Genomic DNA, 8,459 nt, shown 5'->3' with positions numbered 1-8,459 from the left:
GAAACTCAGCCAACAAATGAAACATATCATCCAACACTTGAAACTTAGCCAACAAGTGAAATGTATCAGCCAACCTCTCGCACGCAAATTTTCGTGTGGAAGTCCGCACCCAATACCTTGTCATAGTGAATTTATATAGCCAACCCTCTACGTTATTCAATTCATCAAAAGATTCAAAACCCTCCTTACAAAACCGAGCTTAAAATACTGGAGTAATATTTGAATTGTTGTGTTCTTAGTTTCCAGCTATTCATTGTCCCTCTATGTACTTGTTACTTTGTTAGGGCTATTCAATTTCGGATATCGAATCCAATCCAAAATTTTGGATATTAGAAAATTGCGGGCCGAAGGGATCACCTGATTTTCAGATCGGGTCACTGAAATTCTCAAAAAAAAAATTTGGGTTGGATCATCCAATTTTCGAACGCCAATACTTACAAACTTCATTTTTTTTTTGTTTTTTAATAAACACAACATCATGTTCGTCTTTAGCAACCAAACCTTACAAATTAGAATCAAAGATGAAGTCAATGGGCTTAGCCACTTTCTTAACTTTAATTTCTTCTATCACTCGGACTTTTCTTTGGGCTTTTCATTGGTCGTTCAACACTCAAAAGTCAAAACAAACCATCATCAAACACTCAATCTCAATCTGTTAGTCTATCAGTGTCAATCAATACCTCCCTTGTTCCTCATTTCTTCCATTTGCCTCTAAATCTCTAATTACACGAAATTACTACTCCCTAATTACAAGCTAATAAGTTTTTATTAACTAATTCTCTAATAAGGTACTGTCTTTCTTCTGTATAATTTCTTTTTTATTTGAATAATTGCAATTTTTGTTACTCCGTATTTTTCTTGCAAATGGGGGTATATTGTTAATTGTTCAATTTTATGAAATGTACTTAAAATTATTAAATTCATTATCAATAATTTAATTTCAGAATTGTGGAAGAAATTATCAATAATGGCGAGGCCGGGTAAAAGAAGAGGAGGAAGGCCCCGTAAATACCCTGTTCCACAATATCCTCCTGAGTTTTTCAAAATTTATCTACCAGAACACAATTCTAAGCAATTGGTAATTTTTCTATTTTCATTTATATTGGATACATTTTAATACTGTATTTATTTATCAGTGATTTTTTTTTACTCATTTGATTCATGCATGCTGCACAAATTATATACCAGTTCGTACAGATTAATGCTTGCATGATTAGGAAATGGCTAAGCTAGCTTAATTTAACCTACTGCGTAAATTACACATATATGACGTTATACTATTATCCTACATTTTAAATAGTTAAGCTTCAAATTAAACTTAATCAACTTCTTAAAGGACCTTTACTTCTGTGGATATAGTGTTAGTTATGAAGGACTCTGTCTTCACCTGTGGTGCCCAACTAAACACTAACTTCAAATGTACAGTATAAAGTATTGAAGACTATGTTTGTGTTACGAAGAATAGATAATGGGATCCACATATATGCCCCAGAAAATATTATGTCTTATGATTTGGCTAAAAGCATGGTGGAATCATCATTATGTAAGCGGGAAGGATCTTAAATTTTTTTGTGGCATTGCTTTGTGTCAATATTGAAAACTATGTAAACAGCCAATAGAAAGGCATGATTATTAGATGTAAGTTATGTAGTGTTGCTTCCCTCCTTACAGCTATGTACTTATGTTGTAGGCCGTGTAGGCGTTGTGGCTCCCCCCTTGATGCATATTAATCTATAAAAAGGAAAAGAATTAATTGTGAGAACTGATTTAGAACTTGAATTGGTTCATCTTACAGGTAATACCTCCTGGTTTTATAAGGAATTTCAGAGAGAAGACTCCATAATCTTGAAAAGCTTAAAAGGAGAAGTTTGGAATGTGGATCTGGAAAAGGAAGGAGGCCAGTTACTTATGAAAAAGGGTTGGGAAGACTTTGTGACAGGCACTTCAGTAGCGCGAGGAGTGTTTTTGGTCTTTACATACAAAGGGAATTCCGTGTTCGTTGTCAAAATATTCAGTATCAATGGATGTGTGAAGGAGGATGAACCTATGGGCACCAATGATCAGCCTCATGTGACATTGAAGCAGGAGCCAAACTTTGATGAAAATTATAGCCATCATACTGATGTCTGAGAATATATATTTAGAAAGAAGCACGAGCAGATGTCTCAAGGTTAGTTACTTTTTAAAGAAGCCTATCCTTTATTATTTTTTTGCCCATTCAACTCATCATGCTTATTATCTCGAAGAACATTCAGATACGCATGAAGTAATGACAAGAGGTATTTCAGAAGGATACATTGATTCAAAGAGGATACGATTTACAAGTGTTAATAAGGGAAAGATATATGAATTGGTAATTTTTTTTATATATGTTTGCATTATAGTTTATACTGCCTTTTTCTGTTCATTAAGCTTCCGTTTTTCGTCCAATATTTTACAGTATCAAATGTATACATTAATTATGACACATTTATGTAGGCATGCTCAGAGTAAAATGTTCCAAGAAGATGAAGGGTATTATGTGATAATCTCTGTTATGAACTGTATAATACAAAGTTAGAAAAATAAATAACTAAAGCTGAAATGATCAGGCAATTCTTTTTATGTCCTTTTGAACAATACATATTTACATGTGTTCACATGTATGGTGTCCCACATTCGAGAAATTATTGACATATAAGCTTGAGAAATTATTCCCTGCTCTTTTGCATGGACGTTTTTCCAAAGTGAGCCAATTTTGGCAAATATTAACCAAAATGGTTGTGTGGCAAAAGTATTTTCCAAACTAAGCTTCCAGGCTAAAACATTGTCTCAGTCAGCGTTTTATGCCTGGGTTTTTTTTTAAAAAAAAATCAACCTAAAAACGCTGTCTGGGACAGCGTCTTTGTTGTTGACTTTTTTTTTTAAATTTTTTTTTGTAATTGCCTTTTATTTATAAACATGTTTTTAAAAAAAAAAAAACAGTTATACCAAAGACGCTGTCCCAGACAGCGCTTTATGTACAAACTTCCTTGTACCTAAAACGCTGTCTCAGACAGCGTCTTATTTTCAACCTAAAACGCTGTCTGGGACAGCGTTTCTCTGCTGGTGTGCAAAACAGCAGCATAATCAGCCTTTTGCCACTGATCTGCCACTTACTTCTGCCCCCACCCTCCACCCCCTACCATGATTCTTGCCACCACAATCCACCAACAACCCCCACCATCGACCACCATCTGCCACCACTTTTGACCTCCAACAACACTTCAACCAGCTCCACCACCAACCCCAACCATTCTTCAACCGTCGATAACCACCCACCACAACCAACAACACTAAAACCACCATGAACAACCACATTAACCACCACGGGCCATCCTTTCTTCCCCATTTTCGACTATGGATTCCAAATGTCTGTTGTTTAATGTACATTAGCCCTGAAGGATCTATTTTGACTGACATAAATCCGATTTGGATAAATAAGCAAACAAAACTTCAAAACACAAACAGATTCATTCAACCAGCATGTCTTATATTGATAATGCAATCGTTATATACAACATTCCAGGAAAAAGGACAAAACAATGATACAATACGTTCACTACTCATCAATTTGGTGTAACCCTTCCCTAGCCTCACTGTCGTCCCTTCGTCTTGGACGACGCCGAGTGTAATGGTGAATGGATTCCGGTGCGCGGGGGGGGGGGGGGGAGTGAGCTGGCTGGACGATGCGTCCTCCTGGGTTCTAAAGGGTGCAGAACTGTGGAAGATGTACTCCTCTGCCTCTGTGTGCGACGTAGGATCACCTCCACTGCTACTCTGGCCGGGGTTGAACCGCGAATGGATGGAGTGACCATCATCACCGTCCCGCTGTTGGATGAGATGACCGTGACCATGTCTGCGTAAGGAAGTCGCGGACATATCTCGCATCCGCTGGACCTGGGCTCTGGTGGGTCCGTCTGTAAGGGCGAGGGACAGTGCATCATACATCGCCACCATATCCGCCGCCTGTAGTAATCATCGATCAGTCAAGTACATGATATTTAAAAAAGTTAAAAAATGAGGATGATAAGTATAGTAAAAAAAAACTCACATATCCGCTAATGAAGTCATGTGCCGGGTGGTAATGGGTGGACGGTGGTGTGTAGCTGGGGTTGATGAAACGGCGTGTGATAAGCCTGTACCACACCATGTAAGGATTGTCATGATCCATAACGCCCTGCATGGGATAACCCTGAACGACATGACCCAACCGGTGCTCCCATAACTGAAGATACTGCCAATGCTCCAGTGCCCAGTTTGTCTCCGTCTTTCCCCGACGGTCAATGTCGTGAAGGCGCACGACAATGTCACAGTTCTGGGGAATAGGTTGCTGCAGTCCGAACTGTCGCATGACGCGGTCAGGTAGGTGACTCTCCACAACCTCGAAACAGATCAGGGGGACCCGGGCACGCCACTCTCCCTAATGCTCCAGTAGATGTGCAAGCATGACATCTACCAACTCCGGTACATACGGATCCCATGTGATCTGCAATAACACATCCTAAATAAGTTAGTCCACAATCAGTATACACAGTACCTAAATGATTACAAATGTCTTCAGAGTTTGTACCTGATCCTCAGTGAGTTGATCAAGGGCGTCTCGGTAGTATGGGAGACCCGTCGCCGCATGTGCCTGTGTGAGTCTGGGGACCATCCACCTGGGGCAACAAATTTGGTAAGTATGTTTACAAAATGAAATCGTATATGGGAAAAAAATGACAATTGTTACAAACCTGCAACCGTAAGCCTCATCAGCTGCAGGGCGAGGCGGAGCGATGTACGGCTCATACTGGTCATCCTGGTCCTGCTGCCCCGGACGATGTACAGCAGGCCTACCTGGTCTTCCTACGTGGATGTGCTCCCAAGCCCATAGCTTCAATAGAAAAACACATAACTATGTTAAATATGACATTACTCATTGCATAATTCGCTTGTGATAATATACGTAGTATACCTGAAGCACAAACAGAGGTCCTCCAATTGTTCAAAACCTAATAATTATCAACCATTGTCAACAATTTTCAACAAAACCAACAACAACAATTCAACATTATCCAAACTATTATCAACACTAACAATATCAACACTAACAATTCAACAATTACCAACACTAATAATTCAACAATACCAACACTAACAATTCATCATTTTTAACACTAACAACTCAACCTCATCAACATTTTAACCCAATTCCAAAAAAATTAGAAATCACCAACATAAACCCTAGAATTTAAAACACAAAGAAAGTTGAATGAATACCTATTTCAGGGTGAGGGGAGTGTATAGTGGGCTACACGGAGGGCGACGGTGGAGGTGACGGCGGGCGACGGTGGAGGTGGCGGCGCCGGCGGCGGTCTACACGGAGGAGCACAAGTATGAGAGAGAGGGGGATTAAGTTAGAGTTTGGGAAAGAAGGGGTTTGAGAATGAAGGAGGAGGAAATGAAATGAAATACGCTGTTGGAGGGAAAAAAAAAAACGACAGAAACGCTGTCTCAGACAGCGTTTCATTAATAACCTTAAACGCTGTCTGAGACAGCGTTTATAGTTAAGCGTTAAACGATGTCTGGGACAGCGTCTTTGGTATAACTGTATTTTTTTAAAAAACATTTTTATAAATAAAAGGCAATTACAAATTTTTTTAAAAAAAAAGGTCAACAACAAAGACGCTGTCCCAGACAGCGTTTTTTGGTTGGTTTTTTTTTTAAAAAAAACCCAGGCATAAAACGCTGACCGAGACAGCGTTTTAGCCTGGAAGCTTAGTTTGGTAAATACTTTTGCCACGCAACCATTTTGGTTAATATTTTCCAAAATTGGCTCACTTTGGAAAAACGTCCCTTTTGCATGTCTTTTATAAGTAACACCTCTTGTTACTCATGAGGGGTGAGTCTTGTTTTAGTTTTTAGCTGGTTTTATTGATGTTTCGTTGAATAGTAAAAAGAGTTCTATTCGCTTTGTCTCGGGAAACTCCATGTTTTAAATGTTCATTACCTCAAAATTGGTGTCATATCAATCATTAATACCCCCGAGACACACCCTATACAATCTACCCCACAATACAACCCAACGATTAGTGAAAAGGTTCATCATAGTTATGAATTGGGCAAGGTTCTTTCTATCATGTCCCTTTGTGTTTACCTGTATCAAATATTCTTGAATGCTAATAAAAAGTGTCAAATTTGATGAAATCTAAGAAATACTTTAAAGGGGAATCTAAGCAAAACTCTCTAGAATCTCGGTTCTTCCATAAATGAGGCAATAATTCTGTTTATACTCATCCAAAACAAAGGGGGCGGAAAGGACAAAAATTCAGCCCTAAAACAGATTGGCACGGACGTGCCAAACATCGCACGTCCTGGAAGTGGGGCCTGGCACGGGCGTGCAACCTAGGTAGAAACTTCAACGCATCCAACAGCAATCTTGCACGGACGTGCCACCATCCTGCCAACCGTGCAACCTTCACAGAACACTTTGCCAACTTTCAAACTTCCTTGCACGGTTGTGCCAAGTATTGCACGACCGTGCAGAGCTCCCAGGAGGTCTTCAAATGAACTTTAAGCTTTACCAAGGATACCTCGTGCCCTCAACCTCGTAGCCAACCATCGGGAAGTCTCATAGTGCCCAAAATATACCTGAAAATGCATCAAAACACTAACAAACACGTGAAGCATGAGATGTAAGAGGAACGTGTGGGATTAGAGCAATAAGTGGGCAAAATCGCTAGATTTGGATAATAAATAGGCATAAAATCACTCTAAAACCGCGTAATAAAGCAAGCTATCAAATCCCCCCAAGCTGGACTTTTGCTAGTCCTCGAGCAAAAACCATGAATGAAGAGAAGAAGCAAACACTACAAAGACTAACATAATACGGCAAGGCTTTGAAAATCACATCAAGTCTCAAAGTGGGAAAATGCTCGATTCGGACTCACAAGAATAGATAAATGCCAAAGAATACTAGCCTTTCTCAAATAAACGATGGAAACACGATCTAAGATGCCCATGGTTGAAAGAAACAAATCTAAGCCAAGCATAGAGAGCTAGTGACTCATTCTCCACCCTAGTCCCATTTAAAACGGTCCGCGTTCTCCCCACTAGTATCAAATCATCCCTCTAGTTGGCTCCTCATGGTTCCACGAAGGAACCGGAAAAAGATTCAAAATTTGAGGAAATAATAAGGTTATCTCGACATCTCAACTATGCATGCTCTCTCCATAGGATTGAAATCCATCTCCCTCCACCGGTCTTTTGACCACCCACCTCTAAAATCTAAGGGTCTTTACAAGGGTTGTAATGTCTTGGCAATGGGTAAAAGTAGGGAAATTCATTTGAAAATTTGGAGGTAAATCCTAAGTGAAGCGAAAGAGCGACCAACTCTCAAAAACAAGATTTAGGAAAGCGAACCAAATCTCAAATGAACAACCATCAAACTTGATTTTGTTACATTACCACCCTTATTCAACAATTCTCAAAACATATTTTTTTTTCTTTTCTTTTTTTCTTTTTTTTTTTAAGGCTTATCTGATGTCCTTGCCTTTTTTTTACTATGGACGACTTTTTCAATGAAAGACAAATTGATATTCACATTGCATTCTTTTTCTTTTTCAAGTCTTTCTTGCATATTCACATTCACGCTCAACCTTCAACTTTTTGCTTAAACCAATTATCAAAACATATCTTGTTCATATTCAATATGCTCAAAACATTAACCTCACAAGCCAATTGCTTCACTAACTAAAGGGTCGGTAAAACATTGGTCATTAAGTTTGTAATGTGGTTGAAACAAGAAAGGGAAATATAAGGCTCAAATTGGTTAGCAAGTAGGTTGATGCAAATTAGAAAATCAATTTGTAACTAAATAAAAAGAAGTAAAAATGAAAATGAGAAAAATGCCCTTTTCCTCCTCTAAAGGTGTTAGGTCGCGATCTCGGGAGCTAGAAATCAACACAAAGATTAAGACATGCATAGTCAAGGATCCTAAAAGTGCCGCACAATAAAGTGATGAAGGCTAAAAGAATAAGGACCTCACAAGGGATAGAAAGTAAGCAAATACCAACCAAAGGGTTCAAATCCACTATAGGGAGCAACTCCATCTTACCACAATCCACGAACTAAGGGTTCAAATGATCTCAAAAGTTCTAACCTTGCTACCTTAGCTAAGATTCGTCTAAATCAACCAAAGGGACTCTTAAACCGTGTAATCCATCATTGAATTAAGAAATAACAAGCATTCTAAGGCGCATCATCATAAGAATCGAGTCCAAATGTATGAACAAAAATCCAAAACCAAACATATCATCTTGCCATATCATGCTTGACACAAGGAAAATCAAAATAAAAGAAAAAGGAAGAAATAAAAAAGGTTCACAAAAAGGCATAAAGATTCAATCAAATCCCAATCGTCAAACAATGATCGTTCGATATCAACATCAACGATCCCA

The 8,459-nt window shown here is 38.8% G+C and overlaps 1 long non-coding RNA gene across 1 annotated transcript; it reads left to right on the top strand.

The window, feature by feature from the left end:
- Positions 1–346: 346 nt before the first annotated feature.
- On the top strand, positions 347–2,604 carry LOC110685244. Its single transcript, XR_002503975.1, has 4 exons — positions 347–788; positions 945–1,078; positions 1,796–2,170; positions 2,256–2,604. It is a non-coding gene; the product is annotated as an uncharacterized LOC110685244 (long non-coding RNA).
- Positions 2,605–8,459: the final 5,855 nt, after the last annotated feature.

The sequence above is a fragment of the Chenopodium quinoa genome, unplaced genomic scaffold, assembly GCF_001683475.1.
Source record: "Chenopodium quinoa cultivar QQ74 unplaced genomic scaffold, ASM168347v1, whole genome shotgun sequence".
Classification (NCBI taxonomy): domain Eukaryota; kingdom Viridiplantae; phylum Streptophyta; class Magnoliopsida; order Caryophyllales; family Amaranthaceae; genus Chenopodium; species Chenopodium quinoa.
Note: the sequence above shows the minus strand (reverse complement) of the source record. Positions and strands in the feature narration are given on the sequence as shown.